The following is a 19,446-nucleotide window of genomic DNA, read 5'->3' as shown; positions in this document are numbered from 1 at the left end:
AAGGTATTGATATTTAATGATGAATTGATGTTCTTGAGTTCTACTCAACCAAATGTTAAATTAACTCCAAGATTAATGTTTCTTCTAACAAACCCCGGATTCAGCGGTTCAAAATATTTTGAGGAACCACTTGATATGGAAAGAGAGGAAGATAGGGTATATATTGAGTTGCTAAATGCACTTGATTATGGAGTTTCTGTTGCTGGTAAAAGTAAGAAGAATGAGAAGGAGAAACATATTATTGATGCTTTAAGTAAGCTTGGTTCAGGTGTTAGTTTTCTTCCAAATGACCCATCACAATTAGTTAATAGGCTATTATTGTTGTTAGGTAGTAAGATGGCTGGAAACAACAATTGTTTTAATGAATCCTCAGCCATTTTAGATCAGTTGATGAATATGAAAATAATTAATAAATGTCAATACAAAGATATTTTATTAGATATTAAATAAGATGAGAAGCACAATTCTTAGTTTTAATTTCACAACGAGCGATTACACAGCTTCATTCCCTTACCCACTACAACTTGACCCCCTTACCTCATATGAGGCTTCTTTGTTGTCAATGGAAACTTACAATACCCTTTTTAATATCACAGAGAAAAACAACAAGTTTAGTTATAATCCAGGAAGTGGATATAAAACTATAACCGTTTCACCCGGAGCTTACGAGATTTCTCAAATATCTTCAGAAGTCTCTCGCCTTATGAAAGAAAAAGGTGATGAACCAAAAAATATGGTAATAGATATTCAAAAACACACTTCAAAATCAACGATTAAGCTTAAAAATAATTATAAAGTTGATTTCACGATTGAAAATTCGTTCAGAGAGCTATTGGGTTTCTCTTCAAAAAAGATTGAAACTAACGGGACGTTTTACAGTGATAATGTTATCCAAATATCCTCCGGTATAAATTCAGTATTAATTCATTGTGATTTGATTGATGGTGCTTATAACGATGGAATAAGAACAAATACAATATTTTCATTCAGTGCATACTCAACCCCGATTGGTTATAAATTTAATATGGAACCAAAAAATCTTGTCTATTTACCTGTGTCAGGAAAAACCATATACAGAGTAAATTTTAGGATAACCGACCAAGATAATCGTATGATATCCTTTAATGATGAAATTATATCCATCAGAATTCACCTACGTGAAGTTTTTCAATAAATAAATAATGGTTATTGTGAGAAAACACGAGTTGGGAAAATATAAAATAATTACAGGGGAGGGCATGTACCTTTCACCATACTATAAGGGTGAAGGTATGTTTCTTGGGAGAGGATACTATAAACCTAAGAGACAACGAGGTGTAGGTCATCAATTTCGAAATAAAGGAGATGGGATAATTGATACTCTAATGGGTATTGGTTCAACCATCCTTAAACATAAAGACCTAATTGGTTCAACTGCTTCTGCCGTGGGTTCAGTTGCGGGTGCTATAAAGAGTATAAAAGATGCTCAAAAGGAGTCTCATAAATTACAAGCAATCAAAGAAATAAAAAAAGGTAAAACTCAACTATCTTCACAAGAACGACAAAAAATCATTAAAATACTTGGGTCAGGGTTTCAACAATTTTAATGCTATATAAATACAAGTATGGAAGCGATTGATAGCATCTATGATTTGGATGATACGATTATCATTTCAAACTCCACTAAAAAGGAAGACTATTTTAAGGTAAATGCTATAACAGGAACAGACTGGAATTCAAACGGAACAAAAAGTTTTGAAATAAATAATCAACAAACTTACTTGAATATAGCTGATAGTTTCTTGCTGTGTAAATTTAAATTCACTAAGGCTGCGAATAATACTAATGCTACACTCGTAAATGATTTCTTCTGGAAAATGTTTGACAGTGTCCGCCTGTATATTGGAACACAAGAGGTTGAAGCGGTTGATTATGTCTCTGCTACATCTGAAATGATGAAATTTACACTATATTCGTTTAGTGATAGAATGGGTAAGGGAGCTGTTGAAGGTTTTATTCCTGATATGTCAACGGTAACAAATGCTGACCCCGGTTATAGTCAAAGGAAGTCAATGTATAATGATGAAACAAAAGCAGAGAATAGTTTTACCGTAGCAGTACCTCTTAAAGGTATATTTGGATTTTGTGATTATGATAAAGTTTTGTATGGGCTTAAAATTATATTTCAATTACAAAGGAATGATAATGTAAATAGATTGCTTTTTGGGGCTCAAAATGCTTTTGGTGATAATAATAAATTTGTTATTAATGATTTGTGTTGGTATATTAGTGAATATACTCCTAATCTTAAAACGGAAGAGATGTTAAATAGAAGACTTAACTCAAAGAAACCACTAAATGTATCATACCTTAAAAGAAGATGTCAACACGTTAAACTGGAACACACTACCTACACTTGGAATTTAGGTGTTCTTCAAGGAAAGCCACGATACCTATGGCTCATTTTTAAGAAACCAGATGGAGATGAAGGCACTGATAAGAATAATGCGCTGAGTGATAATGCTAAGGTGAAACAACTTCGGGTTTCTCTTGATGGCACATTTTATCCGCGAGATAGATTGGAAATTGATTGGGAAAAAAATGATTATGCGGAAGCCTACAAGTCCTACCAAAAGGTGTGTGAAAGTAATGGTAATAATGATCCTATTTTGGATATGGTTGCGTTTCAAAAACTTTATACAATCTACGCAATTGACCTGAGTTCTCAAAAGGAAACTATAAAGTCTAATCGAGTGGATACTTCTCTATACATTGAAAGAGGGGAGAGTGAAGAGGTTAATGCATATTGTTTGCTTTTGGAGGAAACAGAATTACAGATTAATACAGATAATGGTGTTATGATTAATATCACATAGGTTTTTTCTCATAAATAAATGGTTGGGGTATATGTTAATCAAATCAATCTTAATAAATTAACATCTTGTATTCAAAATCAAAAGCCTTGTATTATTAATGTTAATACAATTCAAAGAAAAGGAGCTGTAAGAATTGATGTTTTACTCACACACACACAAGTAAATACACTAAATGATGTTGGATCTCTTAAAATTAAAATGACGAAACCTATGTTAAGGAAATATTCAATAGACGAGTCAAGAGGAGGATTTCTCCCGTTTCTAATTCCTTTATTTGCTGGTTTAAGTGCGGCGGGAGCATTGACTGGTGGTATTTCAGCAGCGGTAAAAACTGCTAACGAAAGGAAGGCACAACTAAAAGCTCAAAAAGAATTGGAAAGACATAACAAGGAGTTGGAGAAACAAATTAGTGGAAGTGGTGTAATTGTAGATTTTGCTCAAAAACTTGAAAGTCTACCTGATAAAGCTAGATTGTTGGTTGGAGATATGCTTTCCTCTATCGCTCAAGCGGGTGTTAAACTAACTAAACGGGGTAATGGATTGTATCTTTCTCATAAATAAATGGATAAATGGTTTAAACAATTTGGAAAGAATACAACGTCAAATATAGAACTAGCTAAGTATTGTAAAACACAAAAAATTGATAATGTGGTTATTTGTATGAGAGATGAATTAATACATATAAATAAGAATACAAAGAATATTATTATGAATTTAGACACACAGAATGGTTCTCATTGGGTTTGTATTCATAATAGTCAGGATAAATATTATTTTGATAGTTATGGTATGCCACCACCTGTTGAAGTAATACAATTCTTACAGAATGGTGTTTATCAAACATTTCAAGTTCAAGAAATTAATTCTAAATGTTGTGGTCAATTATGTTTATATGTATTATTTCAACTCAACAATAATGAAATTTTTTATGATATCATTTTTAATCTAATATAAATGACTTATGTTGGAAAAGATGGTTCTATCTTTGGAAAATCCTCTCAGGATATTGATTTATCAAATTATTATACAAAGGCACAGGCTGAACGACAAAAATATAGTGTAAGTAAAAATATTAATATGAAGAATACTTATAAATTAATCAATTATCCAAACCCTACAGATGCGAATGACTTAATTAGATTAAGTGATTTATCACAATATATATATTTTAAAGAAAACAGCACGTTTTGTTAAACAAGTAAAATTTACAACCACAACACCTGGTTATACTGACCATACACCTTTCCTCATTGAATTTAACTACCTGCTTACAATTGAATTTTATAAAGAAGGACATATAGTTAATATGCGAATTAATAAATGGGGGTATGATATGCCTGATTTAGGGTATAATTGGTCTTTTTCAATAAACATAGAAGACCTACATGATTTTAATCAGTCTCGTAAAGAAGATTATTATCCACTTGGTGAAGATAAGGATTTATGTGGAAGTACAATTAATAAACAACAAATACATGGTTTTAAGAAAAGAAAAATATATGATAGTATAGCGATGGTTAGCATGACAAAGAAGGAAGGTCATGAGATAAGGATAGAAAGCCAAGGAATACAAACCAATTTGGTAGTGGGAAGATGGGGTGGTATTACCTGTCATAATATTAATCTCACATATATTTCTGATACATAAATGGCAGGAAGAAGACTACAAGAGAATTATAATTTTTGTATTCAAGGATACCTACAAGAAAAGGGTGCTCGGTATTACATACCTTATGATTTGGAGCATATACATGGGAATTTTGTCATTAAAAACTGGCCTTATACTGATATTGTTAAACCCACAAATAGAGACTTGTTTAAAATATTAAATAAAAATGAACTTCTCAAAGTTATGAAATATAAAACTCTTTTAGAAATCGTCAACAAATCTTATTGGTATCCTATTATGAGAAAAATAATTATAGATACAAGAATATCTCAAAATCCAGATGAGTATATGTATAATATTCTTTGGGGCTCAAGCTCAAGGGTAGCAAGGGATGAGGAAGGAGTTAAAGAAGAGAAGGAGGAAAGAGAGAAGGAGGAGAAGGAGGAAAGGGAGAAAAAGAAGAAGGAGGAAAGGGAGAAAAAGGAGAAGGAGGAAAGGGAGAAAAAGGAGAGGGAGAAAAAGGAGAAGGAGGAGAGGGAGAAAAAGGAGAGGGAGGAAAGGGAGAAAAGAGAGAAGGAAGAGAGGGAGAAAAAGGAGAGGGAGGAAAGGGAGAAAAGAGAGAAGGAGGAGAGGGAGGAAAGGGAGAAAAGAGAGAAGGAGGAGAGGGAGCAAAGAGAGAGGGAGGAAAAATATAAAAAGATGGAAATCAGTGAGATTAATAAAAGATTGAAGGTATTACAGCAAATAAATCAAACTCAACGCACTGAGGAGGAAAATAAAGAAATGAAAAGTCTAATTGAAATATTATTTTCAAGAATAACGGCGTCAATGTCTTCACTTTCAGGGAGGAGATTTAAACGAGAAAGTGGTGAAGAAGAAGAAGAAGGAAAAGATTATGTGGTTGATGATGTTGGTGTTATTGACTTTAGTTAGTTTTATTTGTAAATAAATGGAGGAGAGAGTGAAGGCATTCCTTAGGATTCTTTATGTTTTAAAAATTAAGATAGAAATGTATATGTTGAAAACCAAAAAGGTTTTGATCCTCTGTCGGAATTTTTCTGATAAATAAATATGAGTTATTGTCTCAAATGTAAAAAGAAAACTAAATCTAAAAATATCTCTTATGTTAAAGCTAAAAATAATAGAGTTTATCAAAAAGGAATATGTCAAGTGTGTGGCTCTAAAAAGTGCCAATTCATCTCTCCTAAAAGAGGAGGAGACATACAAAGGTTTCTCTCAGGAAGTAAATTTACAACAACTGGAATTCCAGGGGAATTACATCTACCTGGATATTCGTTCTGTGGTCCTGGAACAAACCTAGATAAAAGATTAGATGAGGCTGACAATCCTAAATCTTGGTCTAAACCTATAAATAGGGTTGATGAAGTGTGTATGAAGCATGATATTGCTTATGGGAAAACCGCTACATTGGATGAAAAACATGAAGCAGACAGAGAAATGTTATATAATTTGTCTTTGATACAAAATCCTACATTGAGAGAGAAAGTTGATAGGTTTATTGTTAAAAAAATGATAAGTGTCAAATTGAAACTTGGTCTTGGTTATTCACCCTCAAAAAACTATTAGACTCCAATGATGTTATCAAGACTGAGGAGCTTATGGCTAATGAATTACACAAACCTATAATCACAAAGTTTAAAAGAAGGAAAGTTTATTCTAAATACACCGACCACATATGGTCCGCTGATTTAATTGAATTGAATAATGACAGGGGATACAGGTATGCTTTAACCGTTATTGATTTGAGGAGTAGATTTACCTGGGTTGTTCCGTTGAAAAACAAGAGAGGTAATACTTTAATGTTAGCCTTTAAGCTAATATTTGATAGGGATAAAAGGAAACCAAAAAAGTTATGGACCGATGAGGGAACAGAGTTCTATAACAAAATATTTATGAAATTTCTTAAAGGGGAGGGTATTAAATTATACAGCACCTTTAATGAAGGAAAAGCAGTTGTTATTGAGCGTTTTAATCGCACTTTAAAAGAGAGACTATATAACAAATTCACACAACTCGGTTCTCAACAATGGGTGTATTTAATTCAGGATATTGTAGATAATTACAATAATACAGTTCATTCATCAACAAAATCAAAACCATCGGAAACATTTACAAAATTAGAATATGAAAAGGAGATTAATTTGAGAAAGCCCAAGTTTAAAGTTGGTGATATTGAAAGAATATACAAATGGAAAAGTCATTTTGAGTAAGGTTATACACAAAAATGGACTCGTGAATTATTTAAAATCATTGATGTAATGGATACAGTCCCTTGGACCTACAAATTATATGATTTAAATGGAGAAGAAATCTTGGGTTCATTTTACTCGCAAGAATTACAAAAAACACAAGTAAGCAGAAAATACCCTTGAAAATAATAAATAAATAAATAAAATGTAATGGGGATACGTTTTTAAATCTGTGAACCCCAAACACAGAATCCCACAACTTTTTAGTTGGGGCTTAACTTTTGTGTGTGTATAATGGGGATACTGTAGCGACTGCCGCTGGGTTTTCACAATCGCCTTGCACCTATCAAGGACGCAGAGCGATCACCATGCCGGGCTCGTCCAGGACGCCCGGGCAGGCTCGCCCTCAACTTGCCAGGCCGCAGCCAGGACGCTGGGCCACGCCCCCTGGCGCCGGGCCTGGGCAAACCCCCCGGGATAATAGATATATATTGCTGCCCGATAAACGGGTTTTCAGAGTGCCTGAGTGTTTGATTTGATTAAAGCAACTCGGATGAATTCCAGCTTTTTGTCGCGTCCATTCTTCCGATCGACGTGGGAGCCCCAGCTCCTTCATTGGTGACCTACCGACATGGACACGGCAGTCGCCCTTAAACTGCCTACCTTCTGGGAGGCTCACGCGGCGGTTTGGTTCGCACAGGCGGAGTCCCTGTTCGCCCTGCGAGGCATCACGGCCGACGACACCCGCTTCCACCATGTGGTAGCTGCGCTCGGTTCGGCTACTGCGGCCCGCGCCCTGAGCCTCCTCGAGAGCCCGCCAGCCGCTGACAAATACGGCGCGATTAAGAAGCTTCTCCTCGATGCTTTCGCCCTCCCATCGGCGGAACGCGCACGGCGCCTGCTCGAACTGCCTGAGCTCGGCGACACGCGCCCTTCCGAGCGAATGGACTACATGCTTTCACTGCTCGGCAAGCACTCTCCGGCATTCCTGTTCCGGGAGCTGTTCCTCCGTCAGCTGCCTCACCCGGTACGCCTCGCCCTGGCAAGCACGACGATCACAGATCCCCGGGCCCTTGCCAGAGAAGCCGACAAGATCTCCGCCGCAGGACGGCGCATCACAGCGGCGACATGGGACCCACCGCCGTCCGTCGCAACACCCATGGCGCCCGAGCACCCGGCACGGTCGACGGCCGAACTGCCGACGCAATTGGCGGCCGCTACACCGAGCCGACCACCTCCAGCACGACGACCGGGGCCTCCACCTGACCAAGCGTGGTGTTACTATCATGCCAGGTTCGGACAGAAGGCCCGGACATGCCGACCCCCGTGCACCTTCGGCAGGCCGGGAAACGGCCGGGCCGGCGTTCATTACCAGCCATGAGCGCCGGCCACACGGGCTACTTACTGTTCATCACGGATAAAGCGTCCGGACGGCGCTTCCTGTGCGACACTGGCGCCCAACTGAGCGTCATACCCGCCTCTGACCAGGACAGGCAATCCGCGGTTTGCGGCCCCTCCTTGGTTGCGGCCAACGGATCGACCATCCGCACCTTCGGCCTGCGCAACGTCACCCTCTGCTTCGGCGGCCAACGCTTTGCTTGGACGTTTGTAACCGCAAACGTGCCCATGGCTCTGCTAGGCGCCGACTTCCTCTGCGCACACGGACTGCTGGTGGACGTCCAACGGCGTCGTTTAATCAACGCCGAAACCTTCAGCTCCCTGGTATGCACATTGAGCAGCTCCGCGCCGACCGAGCTGGCATGCACCGTCCCGGCGGCGAACGAGTTTGCTCGCCTGCTCACGGAGTTCCCGGCCCTCACGCGGCCGACGTTTTCGGCCATCGCAGTAGGGCATGGGATCGAGCACCACATACCAACCACGGGCCCGCCGGTCTACGCCAGGGCCCGCCGCCTCGACCCAGCCAAGCTCGCCGTAGCGAAGGCCGAATTCGACGCGTTGGAGCACCTCGGCATCGTGCGGCGCTCCGATAGCGCGTGGGCCTCGCCACTGCACATCGTGCCAAAGCCGGGGGGGTGGATGGCGCCCGTGTGGCGACTACCGCCGTCTCAATGACGCTACCACCCCCGACAGGTACCCGATCCCGCATATCCAAGACTTCTCCGCCGGTCTGGCGGGACGGGTCATTTTTTCGAAAATTGATCTCATACGGGGATATCACCAGGTACCTGTCAGGGCGGCCGACGTCCCTAAAATGGCAGTCATCACGCCGTTCGGCTTATTCGAATTCTTGTGGATGCCGTTTGGTCTCAAGAACGCGGCTCAGGCGTTCCAGCGCTTGATGGACGGCGTGCTGCGTGACCTGCCGTTCCTTTTCGTTTACCTGGACGACATCCTCGTCGCCAGCACGTCCCGGGCCGAGCACCTCCTCCACCTCCGAACACTGTTCGGGCGCCTCAGCGAGCACGGCCTCATCGTCAACCCGGCCAAATGCCACTTCGGCACGACGGCCGTTGATTTTTTGGGCCACCACATCACCAAGAACGGGGCCGTGCCGCTGCCAACCAAGGTCGAGGCCATCACCACGTTCCCGCGTCCCCGCACCATAAAGGCCCTGCAGGAATTCCTGGGAATGGTGAATTTTTATCACCGCTTCGTGCCCCGCGCTGCTCAACTCATGCGGCCCCTCTACGAAGCCCTCCGGGGCAAGCCGGCCAAGCACGACATCGCCTGGTCCGCAGCAATGGATGCGGCCTTCCAACGCTCAAAGCGGGCCCTCGCCGACGCAACACTGCTCGCTCACCCGGTGCTCAACGCTCCCATCGCCCTCACCACGGATGCCTCCGACTACGCGGTGGGCGCCGTACATGAGCAATGGGTGAACGGGGTTTGGCAGCCACTCGCTTTTTTCAGCCGGCAGCTCCGGCCGAACGAGCTCAAATACAGCACGTTTGACCGGGAGCTCCTCGGTCTACACCTGGCCGTCCGCCATTTCCGCCACCTCCTGGAGGGCCGACCTTTCACGGCGTTCGTCGACCACAAGCCGTTGGTTTACGCCATGGCCAAGGTCACGGAGCCATGGTCGGCCCGCCAACAGCGCCACCACTCCGCCGTGTCGGAGTTTACCACAGACATCCGGCACGTCGCCGGCAAAAACAACGCCGTGGCCGACTGTCTTTCCCGGGCCAGCGCGAACGCGGTCCACCTGGGCGTGGATTTTGCGCTTATGGCGGCGGACCAAACCACCGACACCACGGTGCAAGCCCTCCGGGCGGCGGACACGGGCCTCCGCCTGGCCGACATCCCCTGCGCGGACACTGTCCTGCTCTGCGACGTCTCCCAAGGCCAGCCTCGCCCCATCGTGCCCGTCACCTGGCAACGCCGCATCTTCGCCTCCCTCCACGGCCTTTCCCACCCGGGCCGGAAAGCTTCCCAGAAGCTGGTGTCGGCGCGTTTCGTCTGGCACGGCCTTCGTCGGGACGTCCGCGATTGGACCAGCACCTGCACGGCCTGCCAACGGGCCAAGGTCCACCGACACACCCAGGCCCCGCTGGCACCTTTCACCGTGCCCGAACGACGTTTCGACCACGTCAACGTGGATCTGGTGGGCCCCCTCCCCCCGTCACGGGGGTTCACACACCTGCTCACCATGGTGGACAGGACCACCAGGTGGCCGGAGGCCGTTCCCCTCGTCTCCACCACCACCGCCGACGTGGCGCAGGCTTTCATCGCCACCTGGGTCGCCCGCTTCGGCGCACCGGCGGAAATCTCGTCAGACCGCGGACCACAGTTCACCTCCGAGCTGTGGGGCGCGGTCGCCCGCAACCTGGGGGTCAAGCTCCACCGTACTACGGCCTACCACCCCCAAGCAAACGGGTTGTGCGAGCGATTCCACCGCTCCATGAAGGCCGCGCTCATGGCCGGCCTTCAAGACGGCGGTTGGGCCGACCGGCTGCCGTGGGTCCTTTTGGGCCTTCGCACGGCCCCCAAGGAGGACCTCCAGGCATCCACCGCCGAGCTTGTCTATGGCCAGGCGCTACGCGTCCCGGGCGAATTCGTGCCCGACGCTACCAGTCCCTGGTCCGCAGCTCACCAGCGCTCGGACCTTCAGGAAGCCGCCCGACGGTTTGCCCCCGTGCCAACATCCCACCACGGTGACCCCCAGTCCTACGTCCCCCCAGCACTCCGCACAGCGGAGTATGTTTTTGTGCGTCACGACGCACATCGGTGGCCACTCCAGCCGCCGTACGACGGGCCCTTCCGGGTGCTGCGACGGGACGACAAGTCGTTCGTCATCGACATCGGCGGCAGGTCGGACCGGATTGCGGTGGACCGCCTCAAGCCGGCGCATGTGGACGTCGACCACCCACCACGGGTGGCCCTTCCGCCGCGGCGAGGCTGCCCCCCGTCCACGGTGCCCCCCACTCGACCGCCCACCACCTCACCGGAACCCCTCCCACGACCCGCCAGGGGTCGCTTCGGCCGGGTCATCAGGACCCCCCTCAAATTGACCCTGCCGGTGCAAGTCGATTCTGGGGGGATGTGTGTAGTGACTGCCGCTGGGTTTTCACAATCGCCTTGCACCTATCAAGGACGCGGAGCGATCACCATGCCGGGCTCGTCCAGGACGCCCGGGCAGGCCCGCGCTCAACTTGCCAGGCCTCGGTCGGGACGCCCGGGCATGCCCGGGCAGGCTCGCCCTCAACTTGCCAGGCCGCAGCCAGGACGCTGGGCCACGCCCCCTGGCGCTGGGCCTGGGCAAACCCCCCGGGATAATAGATATATATTGCTGCCCGATAAACGGGTTTTCAGAGTGCCTGAGTGTTTGATTTGATTAAAGCAACTCGGAAGAATTCCAGCTTTTTGTCGCGTCCATTCTTCCGATCGACGTGGGAGCCCCAGCTCCTTCAATACGTTTTTAAATCTGTGAACCCCAAACACAGAATCCCACAACTTTTTAGTTGGGGCTTAACTTTTGTGTGTGTATAATGGGGATACGTTTTTAAATCTGTGAACCCCAAACACAGAATCCCACAACTTTTCAGTTGGGGCTTAACTTTTGTGTATGTGTGAGTGAGTCATAATAATATACAAACCCTAACCCAACCCCATCCCTAACCCAACCCCATCCCTAACCCAAACCCATCCCTAACCCAACCCCATCCCTAACCCAACGCCATCCCTAACCCAACCCCATCCCTAACCCAACCCCATCCCTAACCCAAGCCCAACCCTAACCCTCACATTCAAAATCCCACCCTAACTCAACCCCATCCCTAACCCAACCCCATCCCTAACCCTCACATTCAAAATCCCACCCTAACCCTAACATAATCTTTTTTTTTTCTTTTTTTTTAAATACGTATTTCATTTTTTTTCCCTCCTCTTCTTCCGATTCTGTCTTTCAAGGCTTTCAAGTTTGAAGAAGTAGAAATGGGAAGAAAGAATTTTCCAGCATTTTCTTCCTCGAACTTTCTTGATATTGCTTAAATCAAGCGTCATTAAACAAAGAACATTGTTCATTGCTTTAGAATGCAAAGAGTCTCCAAGATGGACCCCACAGGTAGAGTCTCCAAAATAAAACCAACTTTCCAAGTTCCCAAGGTATAACCACATTCCTGTTGAGCCTCCAAGATAGGTATCACATTCCGAGTCATCAAAACAAAACCCCCATTCCGAGTCTCCAAAAATATAACCATCTTTCCAAGTCTCCAAGGTAGAACCACAATTTTCAGAAATATTGGGGGTTTCCGTGATAAGTCTCACATAGCATAACTGCGGACCATCAGGGAAAACTTCCCTTTCCCAATTTTTTAGGGTTTCTATGATGTGTCTCACATAGTATAACTGCGGACCATCAGGGAGAACTCTCCTTGCCCAATTTTTTAGGGTTTCTATGATGTGTCTCACATAGTATAACTGCAGACCATCAGGGAGAATTCCCGTTTCCCAATTTTTTAGGGTTTCTATGATGTGTCTCACATAGTATAACTGCGGACCATCAGGGAGAACTCTCCTTGCCAAATTTTTTAGGGTTTCTATGATGTGTCTCACATAGTATAACTGCGGACCATCAGGGAGAATTCCCGTTTCCCAATTTTCAGAAATTTGTGGGTCTCCAATGTATGACTTGTATTCTGACTCATCAAGGTAGAACTTGTTCAGTGGGTTTTGTTTTGATAACTCACAACAAGTATCATCATGGTAAAACTCTTTTTCAGGATTTTGTGGATCTATAAGGTATAACTCTTTGGCTGGATCATCAAGGTAGAACTCGTTCTGGGGGTCTTGGTTGTTCAAAAAGTCTTCAAACAAAAAAATAACTTCATCCCAAGTTGTGTTAAAAGCAGAATTTTCATTTCGTATCTCAGATACAATTTCCTGTGAAAGAAAATAACAATGTATTGTTACAGACGCGGTTTTGGATGTTAGTTTACCGAGCGGTTTGGTATGACCGCGTCTGCACAGTTTACCCGATTCCACTCGAACGTTGGCCGAATTGCGCTATGCTAAATCAATGAAGGAAGGGACACAACGGCTGGGTTAAATGACACGACACCAGGGGTACAGTTCTCAAGACCTCCGGAGGAGGATATAATATTGGGTATGCGGAACGTTTAGATTACACGGCACAAGAGGGACAGCACAGAAAGGTGGGCACTTATACACGGTCTTATCTTAGCCCTGACAGACCACAGACAAACGGGACAAGACTGACTCACACAGGGATTGATGGCAAGGAAGGGCAGGCAGTTGATAGCTCAAGGTGCACCTTGAGCTCAGGGGCAGAATCGACCCGGTCCGGTCCAGAGAGGCGGGAGGTATCTTTCAGGGCTAGGAGGTGGCGTCCTTTTGTCGTCGTAGCTGAGCCGCATCTGACGTCACCTCCGGTAAGTGGCTGCGTATATCCAGCGGGGAGTGACACGCCCTCGGCTCGTTAGCTCCGCCCCAGATGGAATCGGTCCGCCGCTTGTTATTGGGTGCGGGGGGGGGTTACCGGGCTCCGCCCTTGACGAGGAGCTGACAGTCAGCCCCTGTGTGGTAACCCCGTCGGAGCACGTGGTCAATGGCGGCTAACCAAGCCGGAGTGAGGACGCGCACTCCCCGCGCCGCCGCCGCGCCGCCCCCGCTGTTGTTGTAGTTGTTGTTGTTGTTGTAGTTCCATGAGGAAGAGATGCGGGGAGGTATTGGGAGGTCCTAAACTTACTAATGGTGCCATACAATCACATTCTGGTGCAACGAAGAGTCAGAATTAATGGAAACGAGTCCTTAACTGACATAGACTAAGAATAACTAGCAAGATGTCTGAAAGTTGTCTACGTGAGATGCGGTGGACCTGGGCACGACATTTAATGGGGGAAAAAAGGGGAAGGTCGGGGCTACAGAGTGTTGTTTACAGACAATGGGACTAGGGAATGGGGGATTGGGGATAGTTGGGGAGTATTGGGGAAATAGGGGAATATTTACAAGCGGATATGGATGGAGGCCAAATCCCATATCCGCAACATTGCACCCTTCTCTACCTCGGGGCGTCCCGACCCGATAAATCTTTACCTACGTTAGTGTGGCACTCAGATGTAGTTCCCTCTACTATTAACTCAACCCTGAGTGCGACAGTTTTACAGATGTTCACAAATGAGTAAATATGTCCCCCTGCGACGTTGCACCCTTCTCCTCACAGAAACACACCCACAGGATAACCGAATCGCGGAAAGAATTCTCAAACTAAACATACAGCCGGTAGGGAGCATTACTTACACAAGACTACACTGATATTTACACTATGATCCAGGACCTGTTTTTGGAGGAACACATGCAGATGTTATGCATAGAGAGAGCACGCATGCCAGCATCGATACACCAACCCACGAGTGCTCTGTGGCCTTACGGCCTTTAATAATGTGCAGAGCACCCCATCCAAGCACCAAAAGCACCACCCCATCACACAGTCAGCACCATCCGGTGCACCAATAAAGTGTTTATAGTCACCGGTGGTGTCGCAGCCGGCCGATGTTCTGCCGCTGGTCTTGCCTTCATGTGGTGCACTTGGCCTTCTGGCTTCTTTCAAAAATAAAGAAAGGCGCCAACCGCGTCCATTTCTTTATTGTGGCCGTCAGGGGGCCAACTATAAGTGGTTCACCTGTATGGCATAGGTGCCACGTTGACCCAGAGGTCCATCAACGGGTGGGGCTTGCCCGCAAAAGACTGTGGTCCATGGTGGGCGGCCACAAAAATTGCGGTCCATATGGTGTATCGATCCCGGCAGCAAGCAGCGAAAGTGCAGGCCCACAACTGCGGAGCCAGCACCTCTCTCTCCTCTCTCTCTGCCCCAAAGCCAGATCCTCGGAGGTGGGAGACAAAAGAAGAAGACAAGTGAGTAAGGTGGTAAGGGCGCAAAAGTGCACGCAATGTAAGGTAATGCACACTGGGGGCACATGGGAACCAGGTGAGACAGGTACGTTCCTACCGTACGCCCCCCCCCCCCCCACCAGGTAACCTACATTGCCCCTCCCTTACCCCTTACTGTATCCACAAAACACAACACTACCCATAAACATCTACTTTACAAATCAACAACCGTCCCTACTGTCTTCCCCGTTCCTCCCATAAACCAAATTCGTCTTCTCTCCCTCCTATCCAATCAAATTTGCCATTTCCAACTCTCATCACAATTTGCCATCTCCAACTCAACATCAAAATTTGCCATCACCAATTCATCATCAGTCCCTCCTAAGGAGGGAGAGATGGAATCACCCCAATGTCTCATCCACGTCGTGATGCGTCTCACAAATCCACACAGCAATTCTCATTTCCTGCACACAGAACAAAGAAAACACAGGTGTGGAGTCATCATCATCACCTCAGGTAAGTGGCTGCGTATGGTGCGACAGGTTCATCAATCCTAACTATTTCCTAAATGACTTTAACAACTTTACATTACCCGGGGTCTTTCCCTGCCAATCCATTGGCCAACTTACACTATGGGTTCTAAAAACCAATTCCCATTGACCAAACTGTGGTGCCTCTCAATTTGGGGTCTCACTCCCCCGATTCATCTCCCGGTGCCCTCGCACAATTTCTGGGCTGCGACGTGTAGCTCTCCCAGCAGGTCTACCCACCTGCACACCTCCACCACTGCAGTTGCCTCCGAGCTTACCTGCTCCTTACCCTAACCTATCTACCTGGGGAAGGCCCTCTGGCGCTCTCCCCACTCGGTGCCCTCTCTGGCACTGGGCTACCCGGGTCCGTCCTCCGGATCCTCGGGCCCCATCCACAACTCTACCGGCTCCCAGAGCCCACCTGCGGCCTCACCTGGCCGACATCCTCACAGTGGTGGAGTGCCCAAACCAACTACACACACTAACAGGCTACACGCCCAGCCGTTTCCACAACACTAATGCACCCATCCACAATACCATTCTGCGACCGCACCACAAATGCCAATATCCAACCACAATTTACCTATACCCTCTACCTAACACTTACACTACCCGCCCCGGGTACTCGTGAAAGGGGTCCACTCTTCCCCCATCCACACCTTCGCACCATGCACACCACTCCGTACCACTTACTCCAACTCTCTCCACACCACTCATTCTCTGCTCCACATATTCCACACACCTGTACTTGCACACCTGTGCTCTCACACCTGGTGCCACCTGCACCCTTCTCTCCCCAAAGCGCATTCGCGCTGATCCACAACACTCACTGCTCCACACACCTGTCCAGTTCTCACACAGCATCATCTCATCTAACTACTCCCCTCTGAAACTTGCGCTTCCCAGTCGTCCCTTTAAACTATAGCGCTCCCTCGTCATTATCATCCACTCTAATCTACCTGCGTCCCCACTACAGGTATCAGTCACTAACTAACCTTAACGTTACCTAATGTCATCTTCGCTAGATCCCTACACACGATATATCCTAACCCACCCGGGCTAGTTTTCACTGCCATACACCCCATAAACTATTGCGCATTTGCCCCCCATCTGTGAGGGATGGTGGATTTGCCATCCCACCACATCGGGGGTCTCTCTATCAATTTTGCTCGTCCAAATTCCACAAATCAAAATTTGCCAACCACTACCCATCATCTGCCAATCAGTACTGCCAATCCTTTGCCAATCATCAAATTTTGTTTTTCTCTAATTTTGGGTCCAATACACTAACCTCATCACCCGTCTACTTATTACATCCTCTCGGTGCGCCAATTCCCTTCTAAAGCTCGGCTTCGTACAGCCGAGCAATGAATACGGGTTGTTTTGTGCCAGCGGCTGGATACGTCCCGCATTCGTGGCAGGGACGGGGGCTTACCCGGGCCGAGATCCCACGCACCACCTCGGCGTGGAGCCATCCAATGTCCCGATCTCGACCTGCCGGCACGTCTCAATAGAAAGTGGTCGCCATGACGACCCTTCCTATCGGGCTGCCCGCTCCGCCTAGTGGAGCCCGGATGCGGCCGTTCCAAGCGAGGCACAGCGTGGATCGCGTACGGCGGTTCTTTCGAAACCGCCGTGGTTCGGATCCCCGCTGGTCCTCGCGGCACGCGAAGCTGCCCGACGCGCACCGAGGGCCCGATTCGGCTATAAGTCGTTCTAAACTCTACCCCGGTTACCGTCGATGCTTCACCTGCATGGTTACAAGCATACGCTACCCCTTTCTTGCTCATACCTCCAGCTGTTCCCATGCTCCTCGTCGTACCTTTTCTTACACACCTCGGTACACTCATTCCGCTCACCGACTTGGTCACACACCTGACCACCGAACACCTTGGCACACATTCGTCGCTCGCACACCTCACCAACACACCTCTTCGCGCCCCTTCCTCGGTCACCTCCTCTGTGACAATCACAGGTGTACTCTCACTCGCACACCCAACCACGTGCCTCACTACCAATTCCAGCATGCATTCCCACTCACGCTCTACCATTCCAGGTGTGCATCCTTCCATTCCAGGTGTACATCCTCGCTCACCTGTCACAACCAACTCACGCTCCTTGTCACTCTCACTACTCTCACCTCCATTCTTGACAGCGCACTCACCCTTACTCTTGACAGCGCACTCTTTCCTCATGCACCTGTCCGTCACACACCTTTCTCGCGCACACTCTTGCGCACACTCTCCCGTCACACCCTCTGTAACACTTACCACACCGCGCTTCCATGTGCTCCCTCGCACACGCGCTACGACCGACTCACTCTCGCCAGCACCCTCACTCCTTGGCACGCACTTTTTCCTCACACACCCCAGAGTCGGACTTTCTCGCACACCTCCTTTTTGGCACACCAGACCTGTCGCACACTTCACCAATGGCCTCTCACGAACACCCGGGTCCATCTCGACCCCCAAGCTTCTTAAATCACCTGGCGCATCATACGCACGACCATATTGGTCACCACTTACACCGGGTCCTCTTCCTCTTCGCTTCTCCTCCATCACCTGCGAATCCCTTATCCGGTTAATGAGCACATCATCACGATCCAAACACAGACTTTGGACCAATTCTTTTACCTCCTCTTTTATCTCTTTCTTATCCTCTCTCCGTCGCTTCTTAATTTCGCTCACCCCTTCTTCCACTTCTTCTAATTTCTGCTTCACCTCTTTTATGTCCCGGTACGTCTCCTCAAGCTCGTCCTCTAAGGCTACCTTGACCGTTTCCATGTGCGTCCTCACCTGCCGGTCCTTCGTCCCCATTACCTCTATCACCTCGTCCAACCTCGTTGTCAGTCCCTCACGTACCATCTGACATTCCCTCTTCGTCGCTACCAAGTCATTTTTTAGGTCATTTTGTGTCGCTTTTAACCCTCCTATTACCGCTGTGTTCTTCTTTACCTGGTCCGTTAGTTCTTTTTGTCCCTCTGTCAGTTGTTCTACTTCCTGCGTCAGGTCCTCTATGCCCCCTTGTAACTTTACAGTCCCCTTTCTCACCTCCTTCTCCATGTGCTCCTTACAGTGCCTCACCTCCTCGCGCACTCCTCCGACCTCCTCACTCACACCTCCTCTGATCTCTTCTCCCATCACTTGCATCTCCTGCCCAGATGCCACCCTCATCTGCTCCATTTCCTCCCTGTGAACATCCAGTTTAGTTTCTACCCCCATTCTGACCCCCTCTATCTGCTGCCCCATTTGTTTAATTTCCCTTTCCGCTTGGTCCCTCATGTCCCTCAATTTGCCTTCCATACTGTTTTCTAACCCCATTAACCCATTTTTCATCCCCTCTATCTGATTCTCCTGGGCAGCCATTCTATTTTCCACCCCCGTTAACCCATGTTTCATCCCCTCTATCTGATTCTCCTGGGCAGCCATTCTATTTTCCACCCCCGTTAACCCCTCCTGTATTTCCCCTAATCTATTGTCTAATTTCCCAAATTTCTTGTCTAATCCCTTAAAACTATTGTCTAACCCCTCACCGGTACCCCTCGCTTCGTCCCTCATTACCCCCATTTGCTCACTCTGAGCCTTAATTTGCTCACTCTGAGCATCCATAAGGGCCTTCATTTGGATCATAAATAGGCCCCAATCCATCGGCGGCGCTGCTACGGTCACGGTCGCCGTGGCCATGTGCGAGGCGCCATTTTGCGCGCCCGTAACCTCGTGCGCGACGACGCCATTTTGCGACCCTGCTACCCTCACTGCTTCGCTCTCATGTCCCTCATTTTGGTCCTGGATCGACCCTGCCTCACTCTCCTCTACCGGAACCCAGCCGTCTTGGTCTGCCATAGCGCGACTTTCAAAATTCGGGTTTTTTTTTTTTTTTGTAAAACACAATCAAATTTCGCTGTTATAATTTCGAGCGCGTGAAACGCGCTCCGG

This window comes from Myxine glutinosa, chromosome 10, assembly GCF_964187855.1.
Source record: "Myxine glutinosa chromosome 10, kmMyxGlut1.1, whole genome shotgun sequence".
Classification (NCBI taxonomy): Eukaryota; Metazoa; Chordata; class Myxini; order Myxiniformes; family Myxinidae; genus Myxine; species Myxine glutinosa.
The sequence above is the reverse complement of the archived record's forward strand: the minus strand, read 5'-3'. Positions refer to the sequence as shown.